We start from the raw sequence: 11,287 nt of genomic DNA, 5'->3' as shown, positions 1-11,287 counted from the left end.
GATATCTAGTCCCACATCTAGAACAATGTACGTAGGGTTGGACAATGAGCAATAGACCTTACCAACTCAAGGGGGCGGCACCAACGCATGCATTTCAAATACCACTGCACGCAATTGGATAGCCCTATAACCGACTACGACCAATCAGAGCAGTGAACAAGGTGACGCAAATTGAAATGTGCTAGCGGCGGAATCTGGACTTCCAGGGTAGATTAGTTCTATATAATAGGCTATAGAAGTGTGTCATTTTTGTGAGCTTGATGAAAATGGAAATTAAATTTATTTCATTTTGTAAAAAACAGATATAAAGACATCATCTTCACAAAGTACAGAAATTTAGAAAAGCCTTTATAACATGGACATATGTAGACTGTAGTTTTGTAGAATACATGGTATTTGTATTTATATTTGTAATATTTATATATGTATAGTAACTTACAATATACATGTATGGGTATTTATAATGTAATATAAATAGTTTATAGTATATATATATATGATTGTTTATTATATATATGTATATGTGTGTGTGTATGTATGTATGTGTATGTATATATATATATATGCACAAAATGATTCGGTACTCATGTATATATGCATTATTATAGCTTTTTATTATACTGACATGCTAATAACATAATCTATCCAAGCAAAATTGATCTGTTAAGGGGTAGGACTAGATAAGTTTTTTACTTCCTCCTACCCCCTTTCGAGCATGTCTGTTTTTCTTTTGCTTTTTTTAATTCTATTTCTTTGTTTTGCTTTTGTTTGTTTGTTATTTATTCATCTATTTTTTTTATTGCATGTTCGAAATAAAGACAATCAATCAATCAATCAATATTGTCCGTTTTATCATGATTTGCCATTAAGTTTATTTAAGAAAGTCGAGGTAAAAGAAGTTCATTATATGTGTGATGGAGAAATGTTAGCTTGGCTGTTCCAATATAGAACTTTTTTTATTGCTGACTTTATTGAAAAGGCGTGGGCTAAGAGGAATATGTCTCTTTATATTTAGAGTGTTTATTCGGTGCCGGATAAATTGTATTGTATAGTGTATCTTGATTGTGTATGTACTACACGCTTTGTGTAGTGACATTGGTGTCATGTAACCTGTGTGGGATGGGCCACTTGTGTGGCATGACACGGAAATAAAAATATTATTCATTCATCATTCATTGCTTTGCTTTTTGTACATGCTGTATTTCGCTTTCCCCTGACCTGCATCTTCGTATACTATAATAGTATTATAAGCTTTAGTCCTTTTAGTACTTGAGTTCATCATGGCACCCTTTACCTTTATCAGTCTACTGACCCGTATATTTTTCCTTTCAGACCTAACCCTCTCTCTCTCTACCCAGAAGCAAGTCCTGTCCAAATTGCCTTTTTCTAGTTGAAATTCAAATGAGTGGAGTGTCAGTAGTGGTTATCATCTGGTCCTGTGGTGCTATCTCATTTAATCTGCAGGATGGAGAAGAGGTGAACTGGGAATAAGCTCCTGTCCCCTAGACGGCTTGATGAGTCAATTGTACTGATTGTTGCCCACCAGGATAAATAGTATAGCCCCCTTTTCTGTGTTTAGAATATAATATATACTTTTTTGTCATTGCACATGAAGTACAGCTAAATGTGCTGTGCTGTGTCTGAAAACCACACAATAACAGTGCTTGTAATAGACATCCAGTCTTTTATTTTTTATTTTATATTATTACATTTTTAATCTAAATACATCATCTCACATACTCTCTCTCGCCAAGAGTTAGAAGAGAAAATGCATTGCCCATTGTAAAATGTGGTGATTAGTGAGCTTTACAGGTGCTGGTTGGTTAAATGTGGTATTCTTTGCAGTAGAGCGTATAGCTTGTTGTTTTCCTCTGTTTCCAGAGGGGGGACAAAGCTAAGCTAAGCTAAATTGCTGCAGACTTTAACCTTATAATTAACAGACAGACAGACACAAGAGTGGTATCAAACTCCTCATTCACTCTTATTGTTCTGTGACCTGTGATTCTCTCAATGATACTTCTAAAATGTTAGAACTCAACCACACACTGTTGCTGCTGATTTGTAGCTCTATGTAGCATCATAAACCGTAACCGCAACCAACCGTTCAGACACGCTATCACATTTTTTTACACACTCTCTGCTTTATTTGATTGGTTTTTAACACAATCAAAGTGATGACAGAGATTTGGAAAGCCTCTTGCTGTTGGTTTTTCTCAGAGCTGCTGACACATGGTTCCCTAGCAATGTTGGTGAATGTGTCAGCTTCTTCTTTGTCCTGACCAAACTGTGGAAAACGGCCACATTCAAACACGTTCGAGATTATTTACGATTATTTCTTTTTGAATATATATATAAAGTATCCACATAGGAAGTGTGTTCACTTCCTTGGAGTTTATTGTTTATTGTTTGTTGGATCCCCATTAGTTGTCACCATTGTGACAACTATTCTTCCTGGGGTCCCTAAAAAGCAAAACAATTCCTATACAGTTTTCCCAAAATAGGAATCACATACACAAAAAAAATCTGAAACAAGCAATTGCATTTTTCTCATAAAAAAGAAGAAACTCAAATCATAGCCTACATCATACCGTGTGCACACACACCCGCTTAGTAAAGTGAGTGTGCATGTGTGTGTGTGTGTGTGTGTGTGTGTGTGTGTGTGTGTGCGCGTGTGTGTGTGTGTGTGTGTGTGTGTGTGTGTGTGTGTGTGTGCATGCGCATGAATCAACTGTCCTCTTAGATAGATCTTATAGATCTATAGTACTGATGTGGGCTGCATGGTCTAGTAGAGACTTCTCCACCAAAACACACACACACACACACACACACACACACACACATGACACATGCATCCCTAGACATACTGGTCCTCCTTTTGCCACAGGGAAAAAGACACAGCAATTACTATGCACCAGTTGATTTAGTCAGGAACTGGAGGAGAGCCCAAGGGAAAGATCAAGATTCAGACGGCCAACGCTGTGTGACATGTCCTGGGTAAACATTAGAGTTAGACCTGCATTGTAGTAAGAATAATTACAAAGCCGTTCCTTGAATGTGAAATTATTTTTGTGTGAATTTCACCTAATTGGCCAATTACTCTGAAATGGGCTTGGAAACTCTCACATATGTGGTGCTATTCCTCTTTGGGGTCGCCAATCCTTTTTCTATGATGACGAATGGATGCAGAAGTGAAAGCAATTCATTTTCCCTTGTTGGGTCTACCCCGCGTCAATGTACTGAATATATGTAAATCCCAAATGAAAAGTCCCAGTTGGACCACTTACAGTTTTTGAGCCTAGAGAGTTTGAAGAATGTGTATGAACATATATGTATCAAATGTTATATATTTGTTATTTGTAAATGGCATTTCTGTCACTGAATTTATTGATCTCCCAGTCCAATATTTTATATTTATGTTAGGCTTGGTGAATATTTTTGTATTTTGTGTATGTATGTTATACTGTATGTAAGTGTGTTACAACAGTTTATTGTGCTGGCTGTGGAGGAAACAGGAATCCTTAGTAAATATATTCAGTTTTTGATGAATGTCAATTAATTTATTCCTGCTCTGGGAGCTTTGTGCCTGCTGTTTTTTTAAAGTGTGGTCACACTTCAGTGGCGTTCATTTTATACCATAGCAATCATCTGTGTTGTATTGCCCTCTGCATGTTTTACATGTTTTTACACTCTTCTATTTATACGTAGTCTGCACACTGTCAAGCCCTTTCAGTATATTGTACATTTTCAATTTCTTTAATTTACATATTGCACACATTTTCCATAATGTTCTTCAAATTGCATATTTTTCAATTTATTTCATTTACTATGCTGTTTTGTTGTTGTCTTACTTTTTGCACTATCTAGAATGTATTAAGTGTATTATGTACTTATCTTTTTTCATCCTTACTAATTGCACCGCGTGTCAGAGAGAAAGGCATTTTCGATTCCTCTGTATGTTGACGTCTCCAGTTGCCAAGATCAATTATTCAACGGTGCATGAAGGAAGTCCACAGAAGCAGCACACAATAAAAACAACCAATAATGAAAAAAAAGAATCAATCTCTCTGTACAAATGTCACTGTACGGATCCTATATTCTCAATCACTGTGCATAATTAATACTTTCTGAACACAGTATACACCATGCTTGCATTTGTTTAATTCCAGCCTTCCAGTTGATTTATTATGTATCCAGATCAGCCATCATGTGTGTGTAGCCTGTACAACCCTCACTTCACCAGAACAAAGCATTTAAATTGCCATCATCGATTCTTCCTTCGACCGCGCCCGCAGTCAAATGAATGAAAAAAGCAGATTGACTTGTTGGCTGTTGTATCTTCATTAACATACGGTACCTATGTGTAGTAAGGTTTTCTCATGATGCAGTGCAACATTTCATTCATTATTACATTTCATCTAGCTGATGCTTTTTTCCAAAGTGACTTTCCAATGAGTGCAGAACATCAAGAATACATTGACTTAATAATGTCAGAAGTTGACAAATGTGGAAACACACCCGAATGCACCACTGCTTTTGTATAAATAACACAAATGTTGAATGCAGTTAATTGCACAATGTATCAATCACTCAATTGGCCTTCTCTCCCATCAAGAAGACATCAACATTGGCTTAAATTCATTTTTAAATAAATTCATTTAAATTATCCTCACTAATTTAAAGCAGTTGATGGTTCTTTTCTCATCCACTTACCAACTTCGACACTCTTCACAATTCTTTTTTTCTGTTCCTTTTGTAACCAAAAGAATAGCTAAGAAAGCATTTATGTTCAAAGCTCCATCTGATTGGAACCATTTGCCTGTCAACATTTGCTCTATTCCATCTCTGCACCTGTTTAAAAATGCTCTCTCATCTCACTTTACAAACAGTTGTTCATGCTACTAATCATGTATTCTAATGAAATGTTTTACCTCACTTTACCATGTATTTATTTATTTATTTTTCTCTGAAAATATCTATGCAAGATTGATGTCAAGTACTTATTATGCGTGTGCGCGTGTGTGTGTGTGTTTGTGTGTGTGTAGGCATGTTATGTTATGTATTTTTATTATATATATTTTCTTTTTTTTCTTTCTGTATGTTAAAAATATGTTTTAATTTAATTTTTTTTCAAACTATTCAATTAAAACATGATCACCATCATGACCCAGCATTTCACACCAAACTATTTCTCAGCTGACACATCCTAAGCATTTAACCGTTTCCTGGCATGAGGGACACAAGCATTAATCTGTTAGAACTCATGGGCTTATAACAAACAGTATGCAGCTGCTTGATCAAAACAAGCAGTTCTTAAGCCAACGGAGCCGAACCGTAGGCAGGTGTTAAACCTTTTTAACTTAAACCAGATAACCAGATAAGTGGCAATATACAGTATGTGTAACCAACAACATATTGCCTTACATTAAAGAAAAAAACAGCATAGATACATTATTTTTCATAATTGTGAGTTTTGAAGCATCACAGACACATTTACTTTGATTATTATTTTTTGTTTATTTATATAACACACCAAATATCTTTAGGGAAACTACCAATCTAACCAGTGGAGTCAGGAAGCTTGTTTTTCTGCTTAGAGTTAGAGCAGTGTGTCATAACACGGAGATTATGAGGGCTTGGGAGACGTGCCTGGAAGATTATTTTTCAAGCATGCAGGTCCAAATTTACTGTTTACCCCCTACAGTACGTGACTTGTCTAATCTATCAGAGGTAACCATAAAAAAAATCCTCAAATAATCCTCAAAACGTGTTTGTTTGGACACTAATGGAATATGTTTAGCTTTTTGCCTTACTCTCCGGCTCATGAAAAAGAGACAGAAATGTATACTGGAAAGAAACCAGGATTTTTAACCTTTATTTATACAGGTATATCCCATTCATACCGAAGACTCTTTTGCAAGGGAGACCTGTTTTTCTTTCCCACGTTACCATTCACACACACACACATATTCATACACCGATAGCAGGCTAACTATCGACATTCACACAAGGCAAGGTGGGTGAAGTGTCTTGCCCAAGGACACAACAACTCTGACACAGGTGGCAGGGCGGGGATCGAACCTCCAACCCTTTGATCATCAGCCGACCCGCTCTACCAACTGAGCCACGTATGTTTTCGCTCTAAATTTTCATAAAATGTAAAAGTATAGAGGGCAACATAACGTGGTAAATAAACAAGTCCCAATGAGCACACAGGAGCTTTTAGTGACGTTCAATTTAACTTTTGACCTGCTCCCCTTGACGATCAGTGGGTGAGCTAAGCTAACCATTATTAGCGACCTTTGCCCATTTATATCTCAAAAATGCAAGCACAGTTACACGAACAGTTACTATTCCTTTAAAATCTCAGCCTCTGTGCTTCTTTACAACATAACACAGTGCCAGTAGTTTTTAAAATAACTATTGAGCTTGGACACTCCATGGTTAAGTATTTGGATTTCTCAGTGCATGTGGCCAATGCTGGTGTCCTAGTTTGTGCCAACACATGTTAAGCAACTACGAACAGTATATAATCAAAAAAAAATGTTCATGAATAGTTAGATACCTATGCATTGACTTAAAGACATGATTGCATTAACTGAATCATTTGCAGCTACTGGGTCTGAATGCTTTTCACAAATTGAATGAGGAGGAAGTGGAGGGGGAAGTCACTCACATTTTATGGACGAACCACAAGTGTCATCATTCAACCTCAAAACAAACCCATTAAGGAAACTACAGCCAGCCTCTCTCTCAGAATATAAAAGAAAGTGAAGTATTAGGTGACAGTGCCAAACGCTACACACCTTCGCATTATCACCCTTTTGCCGTAAGCTGACACTTTTAATAAAAGAAGAAAAAATATCTGAGTGTGCAAAGCCAATATTACGCTAGAAAAACTGCCTGAGGCTAAATTGCTGGAGAGAGTAAAAATGCCTGAAGGTCAATGGGGTGCACATTGCCGACTTGGAAACTGAGGCATATTTGTTTTTCTTTCTTTTTTTGTTTTTGTTTTTGTTAAGCAGTTCTATTCACCAATTCATCTTCTTTAATGGACAGTTGGATCTCCTCCATACTGCCTGGTCCAGTTTCAAACCATCCTAACAGTAATAAATCTTCCGTCACAGCCCTCCTTCGCGTGAGGACTGTATTTACTAAACCCAACCACTTCTCAACCCTAGTATGCGTGTCCTTTGAAAGTCCTTGGGACTTCAGATGGAATCTTCAAGACCAGCTCGGTTTTGTAGTCAAAGGCTAATGTTATTTATTTGTTGGGAATAACATTAGAAAAAGCTTTCTGAAGACAGTATGAATGTCACAGATAAACATTTTTTTTTTAAATCATAGTAAATCAGATTTTCAATTTTGCTTTTAACACGGCCAGCAAGCATTTACTGCGTAGCCCCGCTGTTTTACCAGAGACATTAACTGAGGCACCTAAATATACAATGAGAACACCCTCTAACTCTCACTGTAGCTCTTCCCAAATCTGTTCTCTCATGAATATTGTCTAGGCATGTTTTAGTGACCTTGGTGTGACCTTTCACTTGCTTTTAATAAAGTCACTGTGTTTTTGGACCCCAAATGATGTACTCAAAGACCACAACCAAAGTACAACAAACATCCTTTATTGATATTATTACAACTTTAATGTAATTTTATATAAAATGATATAAAATAAGTTATCACAATATTAAATAAGACAAGGATGCGCTATATATATATATATATATATATACAAATAAATCTATCTATCTATCTATCTATCTATCTATCTATCTATCTATCTATCTATCTATCTATCTATCTATCTATCTATCTATCTATCTATCTATCTATCTATCTATCTATCTATCTATCTATCTATTACCCTTAAAGTGTATTCATTTAGTCTGGAACAAAGAACACTTATAAAGTCTGAAAACGACTGAATGTGTGGACCTTGTGGTTAATTCTAAATAACTGTTAGTAACATCTCCACCCACACTGAACAACACAGGTGTGCATGTCTGCTATCAAGCCATCCTATCAGGTAACACTGTGAAAAAGTACCATTCCCAGTGTGTGTATTAGTCAATAAATAGGGACAATGGAAGAAAGGACAGGAGGCTTACATAAAACAAATATTCCAAATCCTTATATATCTCCCCAGTCAGTTGAGCAGATGTCCAATAAGATGTATACACTTTATTCCCCCACTACATCTCCCTTCTCTGTCCCTCCCTCACTGCAAAGCCCTGTTCATATCGGCCATGTTTACCTCATGTTGACATGGAAAATATTTTAGGGTGAAATAGTAAATGATTGATATATACACACACTCTCGCTGTGCTCTCTGTTTGTCTTTAAACTTACCCAATTCCCCAAATCGTGTATATAAGCCATGTTTGGGAAGGGGAGATCACTCACTGCCTTATTCTCCTGGGTATATGACACACTGGGATTTACACTACTTAACAAAGAAGGAGCGGCTGCATTTTTATATTTTTTTTTATGGATGATTTGAAAATGGGATTCAATCGGGGCATACTTGGAGTTTTTTCCTCTACGTATACATGGACTGAGAATGGTGGAATTTTTTGCTGATTTTGCTGAGTTTCTGAGTATTCAGGCGTTTTTTTTTAATGGATTATATTATTGATTATATGTTAAAAAACATTTCCATGTCTGTCAACGCTTCCGCCAAATGCTTTAGGATTAAAAGCCATGGTCTTAAGAAACTGGCATTCTCCATTGACCTCTACAGAGCACCTGTATAGAGAGTAAAAGGTTGTTCAATGACGTTTCAGACTAATAAGGGCAAGGTGTTTCAATCCTTTTATCACCTGTATGCGTGTGTCTGGAGTGTGTGTGGATGTTTACACATAACAGCATGGCTGCTACGGCAGGGCACTGGGACACTGGGCATGACCACATGTCTCCAGGCTTGACGTTCCTCGGCTACCGTTTACTAAACAGCCTTAATAGGACAAGACTGTTTTTTGTAAACAGTGTGTGTGTGTGTGTGTGTGTGTGTGTGTGTGTGTGTGTGTGTGTGTGTGTGTGTGTGTGTGTGTGTGTGTGTGTGTGTGTGTGGGGGTGCATGTGTTTTGGGTTGATTTTGACAGAGGACAGTTAGTTTTTCCAATCAGGTAGCAGTTATCCAAGAAAGACAAGAAAGTGTGTCTCCTCACCTTAGAGAAGGCCAGAACTTTTGATTAGATTTACTATAGCTGTCTGGATTGTAAAAAAACAAATACATCTTAATTCACTGCACAGTGGGGTGTGAAATGTGTTTTTTACTCGGCCATTATCAGGTATACGGCTCCTAACCATCACAAATCTGTCATGCATGGCAGCGCTGGTATAATCGTTTTCTCTTTGTCTGAGTTTATATTATAAACACCACGCACTTCCATGTAAGCCCCCCTCTTACCGCACAGACGCGTACGCACACGCGCAAAACAGTCCTGCTAGCGAGTGTGTGTGTGTGTATGGGTGGGTTCCGTTACATGGACAGGTGTGTGCCACGAGCAAGGCAGCAGGTGGAAAGAGGATTTATAGATTTTAATCGTATCACTCTGTTGAGCAATAATTCTAGCGCCCTGAGGCAGGCCAGCTCCATGGCTACAGTATACATGTGATTGATGGGTTGCCTGTGCATGGGTATCCCTCATCATACAGAAACTAGTGGCTTCCAAAATACACCAAGAACAGGCTTGGCTAAGGTTTTATTGTATGGCTTTGTAATGATGTATAAATGTAAATAATGTGGTGTACATGTGCAAATAGCTGATACCATTCTTATAAGATAAGTGTAAGCAGTTTTACAAGGGGATGGAATCAATAGGCTTTAGCTTCCTCCTGCTCCTTTTGGTACACATGCTATTGATTTATGCATAAATATTGTTTATGACACTATACAATACTAATTGTTTTTTGTTTGTTTGATCGATGTGAAAAATAAATGAATGGCCTGCAGTCTACAGTGGCACAGCTTCATTCGGGGAAACTGAATGCTGTGAATGTTAAGGATTACAGACAGTCAAACCGGTGACAGTTTTTAGAATAGTTTCTCTATTGTACTACAGATATACAAGCAAATAGCAGTAGGAACTTAGCAGTAGGAACGTAAAGTTATTGGATGTTAAGTTCAATCTGTGGATAGACTCATTTATCCAAATAAAAATTCATTCAGTAAAAACACACCAACTACACAAAAACTAACGAACAGACAAACAGACAAGGGGAAGTTCCAAAATATCAAGATGTGTTTTTGTTTGTTAAGCGTTTCCAATAGTGAGGTAATAAATCCCTAATATTTTTTAACCGTTCCTTATCTGCAGAGCCCCATCTGGAAACTGCACATTCTCCCCCTGACCCTGTCATGCTCGTCCCATGGTGTGATTAACGGCTGTACAAAATTTGCATCAATTTGAAACTGTCTGAATGAGACATGCAGAAGGTGACGTCTGCAATGCTGTTAATGAAGTTCTCCAAGACTGAAAAAAAAAGCCCTAGAATATTCCTGTTGACAGATAGATTCATAAGGAGCTCTGGCATGAGGCAGGAGGCTGCAGCCCTGATCCCCCCCACCCCCACCACCCAATCCACATCACCTGTCAATGTCTGAACAAGATATGGTAGAAACTAATTGGCTTTACAAGCTATTCAGATGGTTACATGTCAGGACAGTAATACTTTGTGTGATATTTACTAGAACTTCTGTCTCCCCCTCTCCTCTTCTCTGCCCATCTCCCGCTCCTTTCTCTCAAACTTTTCCTTTAAAAAAAAGAAGAAAAAAAAACACTCCTGATCCACTATTATATCTGCAGGAACGGATCTATTTGCATATGGATTTGGCACTGTCATAATTCCCCACAAAATGAGTACCAAGGTTTTTTTTATGGCATTCAAGTTTTGAAGGCGGGGACATTTTTTTACACAGTTAAATCAGATATGCTTGCAAAAAAAAAGAAAAGTCTGACACAAAGAGCATGATCCACCCCTAATCGCAACCCCATCACTTTTTTTTAAATCAGTTATGCAAATGTTGACAGGGTTGACCCTACTCACCCTCCAACCACTAATACACTTTGTCAATTGTTGCTAGGATGTTAAATTCCACTCGATCTAGGTTTTTTTAGAAGTGTGTGTGTGCTCTCTGCTTTCCTTGTATTTAGTGTAAATGACTGTCATGCTGCCTGTGTTTCGGGGTAAATAAAAGCCTAAGGGTAACACCGATCAAAGGGTTTATACTCTCTTTGGATAGTATGCAAGCAAAATAACAAAGTGAAGCAAATTAAAATCC

The sequence above is a fragment of the Ammodytes marinus genome (assembly GCF_949987685.1).
Source record: "Ammodytes marinus genome assembly, chromosome: 10".
Taxonomy (NCBI): Eukaryota; Metazoa; Chordata; class Actinopteri; order Uranoscopiformes; family Ammodytidae; genus Ammodytes; species Ammodytes marinus.
Note: the sequence above shows the minus strand (reverse complement) of the source record.